The sequence below is a fragment of the Tubulanus polymorphus genome, chromosome 10 (genome assembly GCF_964204645.1).
Source record: "Tubulanus polymorphus chromosome 10, tnTubPoly1.2, whole genome shotgun sequence".
In the NCBI taxonomy this organism is placed as follows: Eukaryota; Metazoa; Nemertea; class Palaeonemertea; order Tubulaniformes; family Tubulanidae; genus Tubulanus; species Tubulanus polymorphus.
In genome coordinates this window covers 6646197-6663904 of record NC_134034.1, presented here as the reverse complement: position 1 = coordinate 6663904, position 17708 = coordinate 6646197, and positions in this window count along the sequence as shown.

Genomic DNA, 17708 nt, shown 5'->3' with positions numbered 1-17708 from the left:
ACTCCCCAATAGATCATTCATATGAAGTTTGGTTGAAATCTACTGAAAACTGGAGTAGAAATAGCAATTTAAGTGAAAATCTAAAAATAGCCCTAATTTGCATAATTTATGCAAAATCAAAAGTATGGCTCTATACTTTTGTAGGCACTCCCCCATACATCATTCGTACCAAGTTTGGTTGATATCTACTGAAAACTGAAGTAGAAGTAGCGATTTAAGTGAAAATCTAAAAATAGCCCTAATTTGCATAATTTATGCAAAATCAAAAATATGGCTCTGTACTTTTGTAGGCACTCCCCCATAGATCATTCATACCAAGTTTGATTGAATCCGCTGAAAATCGATGGAGGAGTAGCGATTTTAGTGAAAATCTAAAAATAGCCCTAATTTGCATAATTTATGCAAAATCAAAATTAAGGCTCTGTACTTTTGTAGGCACTCCCACATAGATCATTCATACCAAGTTTCATCAAGATCCCATCAGAACTGTAGGACTAGTAGGGATATAAAGAAAAAGTTGACGCCGGACACCGAACACGGACGGACGGACGACGACGACGAACCCCCTAACCCATCAGCTCCGCTGACCTTCGGTCACAGCGGAGCTAAAAATGGTTTCGTTTTTTTAAGGTTTTCTTTGTGACTGCTATAACATATATGTTCCTATGCTGATTATTTGGATCAAAAGAATCTCATTGGTACCGGTACTGGACGAATTTGACGAAGGAATTTGAACCGATTCTTGTTTGGTCGTAGGATTTCATGTTTGCAACCATCTACAACTACGGTCCGACACCGCGAACGTGCTCAATATTTATCTGATAATATTCGTTACTGAAGTTCTCAAAAAGTCGATGAACTTCGATAACCGAAGTTTGCCCAGTAGAAATAGACATTAGGTGCCTGGTCTCTTTCACCCCACTTGATTCTGACTTCTTCTACAGGTGACAGCCAGTCAACGGTATCGTAATATAATAATTCCATATAAAATTGCCTGCAAATAATGGGACTCGAACCTAACTCGTTGCATCGATCGGTCCGGTGCCCTGTCCGACAGTGGGTATCCCCGTGGGAAAACCCGTTTTCTATTTAAAGTAAGAATGAAGAAATTCCGCGTTTTTGGAAAATTCCGCGATTCCGTCTTTCCGCGATATGACAACACCGGTATTCGATCGTTTTAAATCCTGGAATTTACTACTACAATATTCAGACCACGACCTATACTTGTAGTTTGCTGCTTACTATTTTCAGGTCACAAGAAATTACAATTTATTATAAATTATATCAAACAGAAAACATCTTCTGTTGATGAAATGTCAGACGCGCCAGCAAGCAGCGTTTACAGTTTCACTATAGTAGTGTATACTGTTCGAGCGTGTGTTTGTGTATGCAACAGTCCGCGCGCACGTGGAGGCCTTGTGTAAGTGAATGTTCGCTTGCACTTCAGTGTCAATCAAATCAATCACCGGGTATTAAAATGAAACAATACCTATGGCGGATAATAATTACATTCTCATCAGCAATGAGCATTTGAAATTTGCACGTATACGGCACCTAGTCCAATGAAACGTTCGCCATTCTATGGCTTTCCCATAATTATTTTAGTAGCGCCGGAATTCCCTGTATATCCCAAAAACAACCAATCACATTCGCTCGTAGAGACAACGCCCCCAATCGAGGTCATTGCAATTTTATACGCGAGAGCTAAGAATTTCCCCGCCCAAAAACAGTTAATTTTAACGAAGTTGACCATGTACATCGACGGAGGTTCGTCATGTCTTCAAGCGCATCGATTATACGTCGTTAAACCCGAGAACCAATGAAACAAATGCCCACATAAAAAAAACGTACCGCGATTTAACATGAAATTGGCTCAATGCCTACTTCATATTGCTGACAAAGGTGAACCAATAATACTAAAAATCTTATATTCTCCCTAAAATCTTTAACAATTGAATTACATTTTTGGTTTTAAAACCCATGTTGTTATCCCAAAATGTCTCCCAGAGAAAGCTAGATAACACAACTCACTTTCTCTAACTTTTGAATCATGTAAATTAGCACAATCATCGATGATGAATAATGTATTTGATCCTTTATATATATATCGATTGCTACTTTTATACAATTATCTAAATTTCCTTTAACTGTTTTAGGATTTAATGTAATAAACTTTTTTATCTTAACTATATCTCTATTATATGTTTTATTCATTTCATAAGTAGGGCAAAATAATATTATATTATCAGAATGATTCTTATAAATAGTTTCTAACAAATCTAATATGAAATGTGTTTTACCACAATTTCTTACTCCAGTAACTAACATATTATGCGGTTCAAATATAAATAAATCTTTATTCATTTATTCTTTTGATTTTATTAGATAAAATCCATTCATTAAATTTATCATCATACCATGTATATTTCACTTAAGAATACTTTTTTCCTTTAAGAGTTTTTGTTATTAATACTTTTTCTATTTTATATTCTATTTCATCTGGATTTGGTACAAGTGATAATTCTTGTTCATAGAAATAACCTAATATTTCTTCATCTTTGAAATCTACTAATTTATAAAGAAAAGGTTTAGTTAATATTATCTTTTTAAATAATAATAATTTTAAATATTTCTTCAGTGAAATTTGGTGTATAACCTTTATAAAATGTTTTTCGATATTTAGATATTCTTACATGTTGTCCAATTTTAAATTTAGGTTCTCCAAAATCATGTGTAACAAATGCTCCATATAAATTATTCCATACTATTTCTGAATTATCTTCTTTTCTTGCTTGTTATATTCCTCTAAGTTTTTCATGTCAATCAAATCTGCTTGCCAATGTCGATCGATATATGAAACCATAACTTTTTTGTTAAATAATTCTTATCCATTTTCTTGTGGATTTGATATGTTGGTTGATTTTGTAACCATAATCTTAATTCACTATATTTTATATTTTCTTTATCAGATTTAATTTTATCTCATAATTCTGAAACACTAGAATATGATACTTCACTCTCTGGGTTATAATATAAATCTCTTAAATATTGTTCCTTTTTCATCTTATTTTAATCCATTAATAATAATCTTGATTTAGATTCAATGGTTTTATCATTTGACTTATTTTCTGGTATAATAGGTTTATCATCGGAATCATTATTATTAGATTTGAATTTATATTTATATATTACACCAGAAAATATAATAACTGTAACTAATCCAATTGTAATATATAATTTATTACTACTTCCAGCATTAGAAGAATTAGATGGATTATCATTCGAATCAATAACAGATAATTTCTGTGATTCATTTATATCAGTTAATTTCTTTTTCTTAGCTCTTTTTAATTCTGAAGATCTTTTACCTAATTCCCTAGCCCATTTAATTTGTTTCTCAGATCTAGGCTTTTTCTTAATATCATCACTCATTTATTTTAGTAAATTTTTGTTCTTATTCAATATCTTCTGATTTACTTTTATCTTTACATTCTATAGGTTTAATATTTGAAAATGTTATAACTCCAGTAGAAATCAATGTCATTATTCCACCTAATTGGAATGAAGCGTATCCAACCCATTTCTGTAATTCTGTCATAACTAAAGAATCATTTTTGAAATCACTATATAATTTATTTTCATCATCAATTGGTATTATCCGGTTACATAATTTCGAGTAACATTTTATATTACCACCGGAAATAGAATCGTTTATTCTAGCTAATCTAGCTTGAAATGTTTTATTACTTTATCTGGTTTCATGGCATCTAATTCTTGAAAAGTTATAATTTTCCCCAAGAAATCCTTAGATTTTCCACCAGCAATCAATAGTTCAAGATGGTGCTAAACGTCAAATAGTAATCATAATCAATATTATAATCAACTTGAGAACAATTGTATCTTTATTATCTGTAATACCTAAATCCTCAATTGTCTTTTCAATATCGGTATTATTTTTACTCGATTTCTTTGACATTTATATTAGAGAAAAAAGCGATAAAAAATATTATTCAAATGATACTAAAAACTCTTTAGGTTAATACTAGTAGCTCTTTAGGTTAATACTAAATTGACTAGCTTAGTTAAAGTTAAAGAATTTTTATTCAAATCTTATCAAAATATAAAGTATTCTGCTTTTGAAAAGAAATAATAGATTTTGAAAAAAATTAAGAATAGCAATAATGGCTAGTTGAAGATATGTAATTTTTAATGCTTAGGATTTAAAATATCTCACTACTTTTGTCTATCTATGGGAGCAGTTACTATTACTATCCAGACAAGTCATTTCGAATCCTCGATATTAAATTCCTCAACGTTTTGTTCATTATTTGGATCATTGTTCCATAATTCAATAAATTTCTTTGCTTTATCTAATTGATCCACATATAACTGTAAATCTAGTTTGCTATGTTTAATCAAATGTTCTTTCTTTTCGAGTGGTCTTAGATTCTTCCAGCTCCAGATTAGTTTCTGATTGTATTCATCATTCATGTTGAATTTCGATATTGGTAACACGTGATCAATATGAAAGTATTTACATAATTATCTATATTCATTTTATCATCAAATTGATATATTATCCAGGATTTTAGAAATTCATCTGAACAACCCAATAAACTAGATAGTGTTTCTGAGTGTTTGTCTTTACTAAATAAATTTGATAATGTAGAACTTAGATATTTTTTCAATTTAAAATTAAAATCTGTTCGGCGCCTTTCTTTTTGATAATTATTAATATATTCTTTATAATGTTCACGATTATTATCCCTCCATTCCCTCATATATTCTGTTTTATAATCTCGATGATTTTCTCTCCATTTTTTATTTTTAACTTTGAATTTTTCAATATTATCCATATAATATTCTGTTGGATAATTTGGATTATTTTCAATAAATTTTTTATTATATAGTTTAGTACAGCTTTTGCAATATGTTTGTTTACCATCTTTCTTAGTTTTATGATTATAATATTCTGTAATTGGTTTACTTTTTTTACATATGCAACATGTCTTCTGATATATATTTACAACACCATTATTGTTTATATTGATAGTTTGTGTACTTTCCATTTATGATACATATTTTTATTAAAATTTGATTAACACATTATAATCCTGTTCATATTCTCATTCTTTTTTGTTTCTTCTCTTTTAAATCTTAAGTATTCTTCTAAATTGCAACCATAAGCAACTGTGTGTATACCATCATCCAGAATATATATTTTATCGTCAAATGGATTTAGACTAACCTTTTCCATTTCTTCAATAAGCATCTCGTGGTACTCAGATCTTAAACATTTCATCTTATATTTTCTAACTTCTTCATTAAATATACAATTGATGTAATCGAATCTTTGAAATTAATATTCTTTTCTACTACACTTTTAGTAATTCCTTTTAACTTTTTAGCTTCATGAGTTTTGGTTTTATACGAATACATTTTAGATCTTATACCTATAAATTCTATCATTTCTTCACCACCTAATTCATCTTTGAATTTACCAGGCACTTTTATTATCATTGCTAAACAATTCATGATTTTTAGGATAATTACTGAAATCGAAAGGATGTTTTAATGTTTTTAAATCATCTGTTATGTTATTAGTTTTCATCTTTAATATGTAACTGTCGGTATCAAAATATAAGATTTCTATGTGCTTTTCTACAAAATGAGGATGTAATACGTGATAATAGAATTCATACATTAATAGTTTTGATATTTCTAAAACTGATGCTCCAACATAAATTGGTTTATTAAATTTCATAGAAGTTCTTCTCATTTTAACTGCAGCTAAATTTTTATCAAATATTCTGTTACCAATAAATTTAGGATATGTTTGTAAATGCCTAATTCTTTTACCATTACTGACTAACTCAATATCATTTCTATTTCTGATATTTTCACAAGTCTTACCATAAAATGCATTATTCATTAACTTGAAGAAATCTTTCTCAAAATCGGTTTTAGCTTTAGTTCTCTGTTTGGTATTAAAATCTATATATTTTTCTAACCATTTAGATTGACTGAATGAAATATATCTATGTACTTTTTTTAGAACCATTCCTTGATTTAGATAAAACTTCAACATTCTATAATGCACTTCATAATTATATTTATCTTCCTGAGTTACCATTAACTATTCTGTATGAATATTATTTTCAGGTTTAATTCTTTTTTGGTAATTTGATAATTCTTCATGTTACAGTTTGATGTTCGGGACAGTATGCTAGATTTCTAGATTAAACTTTTTTATCTTCAGGGTATTCCAAGTCTACAACGAAAAAGTTTCCATTCTCTGAATCATTTGCAATATCTAGAATTCTTTTCTTCCAATCAAATTTGTCATTATTTTCATGTTGTTAAACTTCAGTTATTTCAAATACCCCATAAGGTTGAGGTTCCATCATTGCCCAACCATATAGATTATTTGCATCTATATATAATAACTTATATCCAGGATTATCATTTACATTGAAATATCTATCACCTAATACACCTGAAACTCCCCCTCTTATAGATTTTTCAAATAATAATAATTGATCTATATTTGTAAACAAATCCATTTTTATATCTGTAAATTTTAAACCACAATCCCAAGTTATTCCTGGTGATGAATAACAATGACATGGATCAATATTGAAATATTTCAGATTTACATCTCTAACCTTTCAAAAATATCAGATAATAATGATACATCTGATTTTAAATATAAATCTACTAATTGTCTATGATTTTCTATTTTGAAATGATTCCAAATATTCAATGTTCTATCATAGCCTTCATCTTTAACATACTAATTTTTTAATTCATCATAGAATTGTTCTTTTAATAATTCAATTATATTGAAATCATTATGCCATTTATAAAATGAATATAGAATTGCTCCCTTATATCTCATTAATCGAAAATCGTCATTATTTGGATAGTGTTGCTTTAATATTTTTAATTCATCATCAACTAATGATTTTGATAAATTATCTAATGAACTACCTAGAAACCTATATGAATCTATAAATCTTAGACACCCAAATTGGAAAGATATTTAATTCTCAGATGTTTTAGCTAAAATTTTAAATTTATCTGTTGGTATTTTATCTTTTGATCTATATGAATTTACTCTTTCAATTTCAGAATTGATTTCTTCTATTTTATGGCACAGTTGCTTGATGAATAATTGTGGATCATACCCTGATAAATTATGAAATATAGTTATATTTCAAAGTTATAACAAAGTTAATTTTCTTAGCTTTTAAATTACAATTCTCATGTGCTGCGCCTCTAAACTTTCCATTCAAATGATTATGGTCTCTTTTTTATAATTAAATATCTTTTCACAATAATAACATTTATCTGCGGATTCTTCTTTATCTTCTTCTGTCATAATTATTTCTTTTTTTTCATTTAACTTTTCATTGAATTTTATTTCATATTCAATTAATAAGTCACAAAAATGATTGATAACATTTTCATTTCTATAATGATAATATTCACTTTTGATTAGTTCTGGATAATCAGATTTCATATATAATCCAAAAGCTGCAGCACTTTGATGAATCTTTTTAATAGTATTTGTTATTAGAGGATCTGAATAATCAATTACGTGATTTTCAGAATTAGAATTTAATTTCTTTCTTTTATGATATATTTCTTATTCCTTATTTAGTGATTCAAAATCTCCATATATTACAAATGGTACTTTATTCTTGTAATTATATTTTTTGAATTCTAATACTTTATCCTTTTCATTTGGTTAAACTATTTTACAATAATCATGATTTTCACATAATTGCTTATGATTTAATAATGCCCTTTCAGTTCTGAATTTAGTTATACATTTTCTACATAGATATATTTTATTATCAAAATCATTTTCTGATTTGAAAAATAAATCAATTCTTTTAATCCACATATAATGATTCTCATAATATAATATATCTATAACATCATTTGAATCATAATCTTTTGATAAATACAGAGGTTCTAATGTATAATGTTTGATATTGTTACCTTTTGTTTTTGGTAATTTGACTCAATCAAACACATTTATGTTTATATTATTATCTCTTTCTATTTTTGGGATATTTTTAATTCTAACAGGGTAATTATCTATCTTAGAATTATTTTCAAATGGTTCATAATTTGATACTGTACAATTATTATCAGTTGCAGGATGTAAACAACTTATAATTGACCATAGAAAACATTTATCAGAGTTTTAAATGGTAATTTGATATAACTTGATCCATTTATATTATCATCTTTATAATATGATAAATTATTTTCATCAATTGGTTTCGATTTAGTTAACTTATTACAAAATAAGTAACAACACCCCTATAATCTAGGGGTGTTGTTTGACCAGGACATGTCGATGTCAGATCATATCAATAATCAATAATATCAATTCGTCACCTTCTGGATGACCAATCGTGTAAAAATGCTGTCAAATCTTTAGTGATTTCCAGGCTAGACTATGCAAACTCTCTGTTGGCTGGTACATCTGCGTCTTATATTAAAAAACTGCAACTTGAATAATGCATGAATAATGCTGCTCGCCTAATTGCTAGGGCTAGAAAAAATGACCATATTACTCCTATTTTACGTGATTTGCACTGGCTGCCCATTTTAGATAGAGTAAATTTTAAAATGTTATTAATTGTCTATAAATGTTTTAATGGTACTGCTCCAGTGTACTTGCAGAGTCTTTTAACTAGGTATGTTCCAAGTCGACCTCTTAGATCTAGCAATGACCCAACAATTTAAGTTAAACTTAATAACAGTCGTGTTGCTGGACGTAAAGCTTTTACTTTCATGGCACCAACTTTATGGAATGTCTTACCACAGGAAATTCGTGAAAGTCCAACTGTCTCATGTTTTAAATCACGTTTAAAAACTTTTTATTTTAGAAACCTGTACAATTAGTGTTTTAATCTGCTTCTGTCTTATATGTTTTAATAATGTGAAGTGCAATGATTATGTTTTATAGAAATGCGCTTAATAAGTAAATAAATTATTATTATTATTATTATTATTATTATTATTATTATTATTATTATATTTTGTATTTTACACATTTAAAGTCATAAATATTATTTCATCAAATATTAAACCTGATCCTTCAAAATATTTCTCCTCTATTTTACTTTTTATTTCATTATAACATTTATTTAATCTATCATCTATATGTTGTTTAGATATAAAATGTTGTGAATGAGAATTTTTTTTATATATTGGTTTATCTTCATATTTTCTAAATTTAACTTTAGAAGATATACTAATTTTAGGGTATTCACATAATTATTTTTATAATATTTTTCATATTTTCTAAATGTTTTTTATTTTCTTCAAATGTTTTTCCTTTATGAAATTTAAACTCGATAGCAGCTGGTCCAATATCACTTTTGAATGCTCCAGTTATTTCTATTTCTTTTTTATTATCTAATGAATAAATATAATTTCTTACATCTTCCATTTATGGTCTTTTATTGTTTATTTTTTTGACGCCTTATAAAACGTTACCATTATGAAACCTAAACAATGATAACCATTCAGCGTCATTTTACAAACGACAACCGTAAATCGATGTGCAAAACGTCACAGGTTTATGTGTACACATACAAGCTATTTGGCAAAATATTATTGATAAAGATGTAGAATGGCTCCCTGGGATTATATAATGACCTCTATTTGACCCTCGAAATGTTATATCGCATTGAATATCATGAGAAGACGTATTGTAATAGTAAAGGATGTATGATTATATCAGGGGCGGCAGGGATAAATAGAAATGATAAGTAAATCGGATTATTCGGTTAAATGGCGGATGTATACACGATTTGGAAGTCTGATATAAAAGTCAGACCCCGACATGGGGATGCTAGTGGAATGACGAAGCTATCTACGATCTGAGTTGGGCCGGCGTGAATTTCATCGGCGGCTACAAGCGGTCTATATAAAAACGTGTAAACATATAATCTCAATATTCAAATGTTTTAGAAAATATGTTCGATATTAGACGTATGCAGGTTTCATGAGATTAGCAATTTATAATAGCATAGCTGTCATATACGGCTCCGCGTCCACTGATGGCATGTGTATAAGGTGACAATTAAATTCAATACTTTATTTATCCTCATTACATTGAAATTCTGGGATAAAATTCCAAAAATCAATACATTTACAAATTTTAAAATAAGAAAATACAAGACACACGGGTAATTCATACAGAATAACATGAATAAGTTAATTATATGACAATGTCTACTTCAACCCAGACTCAAGTCTAGGATATCAAGTGACAGCCAGACCGGGCCCCAGGACCGGGCTGGCTGGCTACACGATATGCTCGAAGTCATGATGAAGCAGACATCAGAAGAGCTCTTTCTTCAACCATGGAGGCAATGAAGTTGCAGACCAGCTTAGAGGCAAAAGTGAATCGAAGTCACAAGTTGACAATTTTTTTTTTATTAGACCAGTCGAAGAATGTATCATCTACACAATCGCCAAATCTCATAATTCCCGAAATTTCTTAAAACTTCGATTTCAAATTTGCAATTCCACATTAGCTTATACTAGAAATTCTACATTTTTTCGCAGGCGTCAAATAATTTATTAAAGTTAATTTTCTTGTTTATTCTTTTAATTGTCTTCTGTTTCTTATCATTATCTTTATCAAAATAATCTTCACCTAAAATATCATTATTCATATTTCTAATTTGACTTTTAGATTTTAAATGTTCTTTATAATATCTTCTATCACTGAATGATTGATTACACGTATCACATTTATATATTTCTTTTTCATTCTTTAATCATCTAATTTAGTTTCGAATATATCATCTTCATATTCTAATTTCAATTTATTCTCTAAATGTGTTTTAGTTTTATCATGTCTTGATTTTTTAGATTTATCTATATCAATTTTACATGTTGAACAGTAGTGCTTATTTGCTTCCATTTTAATACTAAACTTTTTATTAAAATTGATCTTATATTATTCGAAATCTATTTCATGGTTCCCTTTCTCTTCCTTACCTTTATATATGAAATAGAAATCACCAGAACATAATTATTCTAAATCTTCACTTGATAATCTATGAAATCTATCTGGTAATTATGTTCTGAATTTATATGTATTTCCCTTTAATCCTTCATATTCTAAGTGGATAACTAATTTATCTCCATATTTGTTAGTAACTGTATCAATATTAGTAATAAGATATTTCTTATGAATGGTTAATTCTGTTAAGTTCTTAAATTTATAATCTACAGATTTAGCATTTGTAGTATCTTTTATTCTATCTAGAAATGATTTGCTGTTCTCACTGTGTACTTGTTTACCCTCAATTTTAATAACATATTTTTTATTAAAATTGATTCTAGAAGTTATTAGATTAATATTTTAAGAGTAATAGGGAATGTGTTGTTCTAGATTAAAGGTTGAGAGGTTGAGTGAGTAAAAATTAAACATAAATTCGAGCGTGCGAGAATTTATTTTTCATTTTTTACTCACTCGACCTTTCGACCTTTGATCTAGAAAAACACATTCCCTATTACTTTGGCTGTAACAGGTCCTCACCCGACTTCTCAAGTTTAGCAGCCAAGTATAGTAACCTCCAAATATACGAGTCAAGTGACTCACCTTCATTCATCTACAACATGTAAAATTGTTGCTGAGTCACAAATTGCATATCCTTGTTTTTAAATTTTTCTTTAAATAATTCTGATCGTTCTGTTAGCTTATTTTCCGGTATCAAGCGGAGGGTTTGACCGTAAATAATAATAGTACTCTCTGGCACGCCCTTTTAAGTACATAGGTAAAGCGGCCAGCGCTTTACTCTTTTTCCATCCCCCAAACTCTTAATTGAAAATTCTTACAAATTCGATGATATCCTCATCTGCATCCCCAGAAAAGTGTACATCGGGCCTAAAAGCTAGCCCGTTTGCAGCGACCGTTGTTCCCGCTTCCAGAGTAGCAACCTGTGCCTTTAATTGGCTAATTTGGCACAAAAAGTCTGTAGATGAAGCCCTATTGTCACTTTCTAAATTAAATACCGGCACATTTGATGACTTACTCAGATTTCTCGTCCGTTGATCCCTTTTTCTAAGCTGTACGTTTTAGTCGATGTTGGGTGTTGCTTTCTACTCGTTCTGTTCTTATCGGTCACGTTGTTGGTATGCCTGGGTTCTCCACCATTGATCGATTGCCTCTAAAGATGACTTCTCCAAAAATAAGCTAACAACTAGGCAATCTCATGGGATCTGCTAACAACTATACTGGTGGCTGCCAAAATTCGAACTATCTCCCTCTCTACCGGTTTCCCAACTTAACTACTCTCCCTCTACCAAGTTTCAACCACGTGATCTCTCCCTACCAAATTTAGTATGGTTTCTACAGAATCTGCAGCCTCCATCAACCACTCTCCGACTAGAAATATATTTCCAACCACCAACACTACATACCAAGTTTCTGAATCATGTTTTCTGAACTATTCCCTTAGACTACATTAAATCATTATTTTTATTTTTTATTTGTTTCCCCAGACGTTATTAATATTTATATCATCATTTGATTAACCCTAGTCAACTATCACAGGGTTAAATCATGTTAAAAAATAGAAAACAATAGTATCCAACCATACTTGTTGACCAAGCGCAACAACGTTACAAAATTTAAAGAAAAAACCATATCTCTAACGTAACAATACTTGTTGACTATAAAGCCCAACAACGTTACAAAATCATTTTAAAAAACCACATCTCGAACGTAACAATACTTGTTGACTATAAAGACCAACAACGTTACAAAATCATTTTAAAAACCGTATCTCGAATGTAACAATACTTGTTGACTATAAAGCCCAACAACGTTACAAAATCATTTTAAAAAACCACATCTCGAACGTAACAATACTTGTTGACTATAAAGCCCAACAACGTTACAAAATCATTTTAAAAACCGTATCTCGAACGTAACAATACTTGTTGACTATAAAGCCAAACAACGTTACAAAATCATTTAAAAAAATCACATCTCGAACGTAACAATACTTGTTGACTATAAAGCCCAACAACGTTACAAAATCATTTAAAACCTAATTACTCGGAATCTCATCTCATCTAGAAAACATGTACTACATAATATATGACAAATTACACAATGAACATAAAAACAATTACACACTCAACAAAAACCACAATACTAGACATAAGTGCTCAAATTGTTTAAGAGATCTAAGCTATATATAATATGAAAACAAAAAAGAACAGACAGAGGGGTACGTGGTATTTCACATTACATGTGAAACAAGGCATTTGACATTGAAATATTGACTAATCTACTGGCACACTTGCCATCTCAATATCGCTTAAGAAATGGTCGCGATTGTATCCAAAAAATTAGTGAGCATCAAATCAATCACGACACTATTCCTTTTATTCCGAAAAGTTATGTCTTTTTAATCGATCGCAAACGGAACACAAATTTTGAATTTTCGCATCGAGAATAGAAATATCGGCTGCGGTTTCCTCAGCAGAACACACATTATCTACTAAGATGCACTGATCAGTGACATGATTAGGGATTTATTTCGAAATTGAGATCATGCTCAATAGCACTAAAAACTGCGTAACTCACGAATTCAAGTAGCTTTGATGTGTCTAGTCGCTCCGGTTGGAAAATATCCACAGACAAATGCTCATTATCCCAGTCTAAGATGCCAACGTCGATTGGTGAACTAACTATCATTGGCCACTGATTCTCGCCCAGATTCATGCATAAACCTTCTATGATAATTCGGAGGTTTTCAATTTGTTTATCCTTATTGAACATCATAAGCCTCTGCACATCTCGAATTTTCTTCTTCGCGGACTTTTGACGGGTTCGCTTCTCAGGGTTCTAACAACATCGGGCAAATTGTCCGATGATATAACAATGGTTGCAGCATGCGTCCTGTGCGTGACAACATGTCCGGCTCCAACAGTTGAGTCCACAATCCTTGTAAAGTACAGCCATTACTTCACGATTGGTAGAACACTATATCCGTGTTGACGCGATGAGGAGAGAATCCCACAATGATAATAAAAAGTCCGAAAATGAAACTTCGAGATAGTAGTTTATTTCAACGTTTCGACTATATCCTAATAGTCATCTTCAGGAATAATGAGATACTACAGAAATTATGAGATATATATCTCATAATTTCTGTTTCCATAAATAAAATACTATCTCGAAGTTTCATTTTCGGACTTTTTATTATCATTGTGGGATTCTCTCCTCACAGCCATTTCTTATCCAAAACTAGGCACAAGATTGTTAACCTGCAGTGCTTGTCAGATCTTGCCCGGGTTCTCCACCAATTGTAATAAGTAGCATTATCAGTGTGCTCGGGAACTAGCTCGTCAAAATGAATCCAAAGTCATCAATTCCATCTTGATAAAATACATTTTATTCAAATGCTTGGTCGGCTTCCGACCGCAACAACTGCTCCGTACAAACTGCCAACTAAAAGTGTGTGTTGTGTCTGCTCATTCTATTTCAACTGACTCTTATATCCATATATATATATTCCTGCATAGTACCAAAAACTTAGGTATGACAAACAAAGGCGACAGACAGTGAGTAGACAATTTGAGCAACAACATGCCATAAACAAAGACAGAAAGAACATATGACTAATTACTTTACAATCACAACTAACAAATACATTTAGACACAAAACAAGAAGTTGCTATGTAATTGTAAAAAATCCTGCTGATTTGCTCACTCGAGGTGTTGATTGTTCTAAACTACGTGAGTTGTATAAATTCTGGTTCCATGGTCCAGACTGCAGTAATGTTAGGCCAGAATACCTTTCGATGGCCATTGATGATTCTGAAATCCATGTTATGTCCACTGATAATGATGTTTTCGATGCACCGTTACCGTTTGTTGATTATAATTGTTTTTCTGTTAGTTTGTTACGATTGTCTTCACTGGTGTTTCGATTCATCAACAACTGCAGAGCCGGAGTTACCCCAAGTCTTCAGGGTAGAATTACAGCGGAAGAAATGCATTCCGCAGAATATTGGTGGATAAGATTCTGAGTTTCCAAAGGTACGCAAACAATTGACGATGGTTCAGGGTAACAAAGGTTCTTATGGTCACCCGAATCGATATTACTAAACCATTAATTTTCCAAACTGACATCATTCTTTCTTTTATTGCCGTTTATGCAAAACATATATTATAAGGCACATTTACACTACAGATTTAACATTTAACTTGAAGTACAAAGGATAGTACAAGCTAATATATATATGTATTATATATTATATAAGTTACTCGCAGAAGAATTTGGCAGCTTATTTCTTGTATCGGGAACCATGATCCAATGCCAAGTTATGAATGCCCGAATTTTCACAGGGGGGGGGGGGGCATGTACATGCCAAAGACATGCAACAAAATAAATCTATAACTGAACCGATGAAAATCAAATGAACTAAATTTGATTGAAAATAATCCATCTACATGTATAAACTCAACAGTTCTTGCTTGGTTATTGTCAATCAATTACAATTATATATAGGTAAAGATAATTTGATAAGATTTAGAGGGAGATTGCAAAATGCTCCTATTATCGATTCTGCTAAGACCCCAATACTACTTCCTAAATATCATTACCTTATTCGTTTGATAGTGTACAGACAGCATTGTTACAACTTTCATTCTGGAGTTAATTTTACTATCGCAAAACTCGGAGAGGTCTATTGGATTCTGCAGATTCGACAACTTGTAAAGATCATACTTAGAAAATGTGTTGTAAGTCGCAAATCATCATGTAAACCTTACAGGCTCTCAGATCCTCCACCCTTGCCGATATCTCGAATCACAGAAGTACCATGCTTCGATTCCGCAGGTGAGGATTATCTGGGGCCTTTGTTCGTAAGATCGAAAGGTGGAGATGATGTAAAAACTCACGTTTGTTTGTTTACATGCACGGTGAGCCGTGCAGTTCATTTGGAGCTTGTGTCAGATCTTACTACAAAAAAATTCATATTAGCATTCAAGAGATTTGTGTCACGTAGGTCCGTACCTAAACAGCTCATTTCTGAGAATGCATCTACGTTCTTTTGTGCTAATGATATTCTGATCCGCATTTTTTCTGCAGTAGAGTTTTCGACATATTCATCCCAACAAGGGATTATTTGGAAATTCATACCAAAACGTGCGCTGTCGCACGGCGGATTTTATGAACGATTAGTAGCTTTGGTGAAATCATCAATTTATAAGGTGCTAGGTAGAACCTCCGTGACATTTGATGAGTTGCATACTTTAGTAACGCAGATTGAAGGTCGATTAAATGACCGTCCAATTACGTATATATCTGATGATGTACGCGACTCGGAACCTCTTAGTCCGTCCATGCTCCTTTGTGGACATCGTCTTACCTCTGTTCTGGTTGCAGATTTTGATAATTCTGATCCAGAGTTACGTGTTGATAATGAGAAATTTGTGAAAAGATAAAATTATTTGGATTTATTGATTACACAATTTTGGAATAGATGGAAAGGTGAATATGTGTTAAGTTTACGCGAGTTTCACCGTACTACGGGCCAAGGTCGGTTCAGTAGTTCAAATTCACGATAGCGGTCCTCGTTTAAGGTGGCGTCTAGGTGTAGTTACTGAATTACATCGAGGAAACGATGGCCACGTGAGATCCGTATCTCTTAAAACATCAACCGGATTTACGAAAAGAGCTATTAATTGTTTGTATCCGTTAGAGGTTTGCGCTAAGGAACCCGTAATAAGTTCTTCAGTGAGTGATGCTCCGGTATCAACACGTCCGAAGAGAGCGGGTGCAGTTGCAGCAGAAGCAAATGTTCGTCAAGTTTCGCGCAGGGCGGAGGAGTCCGATGATGATTAATTGCGCTCTTGAAATGTTTATAATACTTGCTGTCTAAATGGAATTGAATTATTGTATATATTCGGCCGGCGTTACTAAAATTGTCAATAAGTCCCCACCGGCAACGGGCTCTTCCAAAGACAACATTCATTTTCGAAACTTGTCTCACTTATCTTCACCCAACAGTTTTGGGTCTACTTACTGCAATATATATTTTGTATAGGTTAAGGTAGACTGTGGTACTCTATTCTCATAATGGTAACGGTATTAGCCTTGTATAGCCTTCGTATGGTGTACTTCATAATTATTTACTTGTAGTTTCATTTACTGTGTCGCGTTAAACGAGTTATGCTAAATCTAAATACATGTACTGTATATCTCACCTGCTATCTCTGTTTAACTACGTTGTTTTCGAAATTCTCTATACTGCTTAGCAGCGATGTTGAACTCAATCCAGGTCCGATTGACGGCGATTCAATTCTGTACAGCAACATGAATAGCTTGACTGCTGACTGCGGGCTACGCTTCAACTTCTTAGAAAATATTGCTAGTACCGAGGCCATGGCCTTAAGTGGAGTCATCTCAAATGATACTCATAAATTCTTCTAAAAAAACTACAATATAGATTATTATTATATCTAAATTACCGCTATTCTGACGAGCTATATTCTCTATCACACATTTAGGCAACTTTTTTACGATAACAGGCACCAACAACTTAGCATAAGTTTCCGGTCCCTGTCCAAGAGCTTGTAGACGTACCCCTTTTTTCAATTGAATCACAGGACTCGCGTAATGAAATCTGATTATAACTGGGTGGTTTAA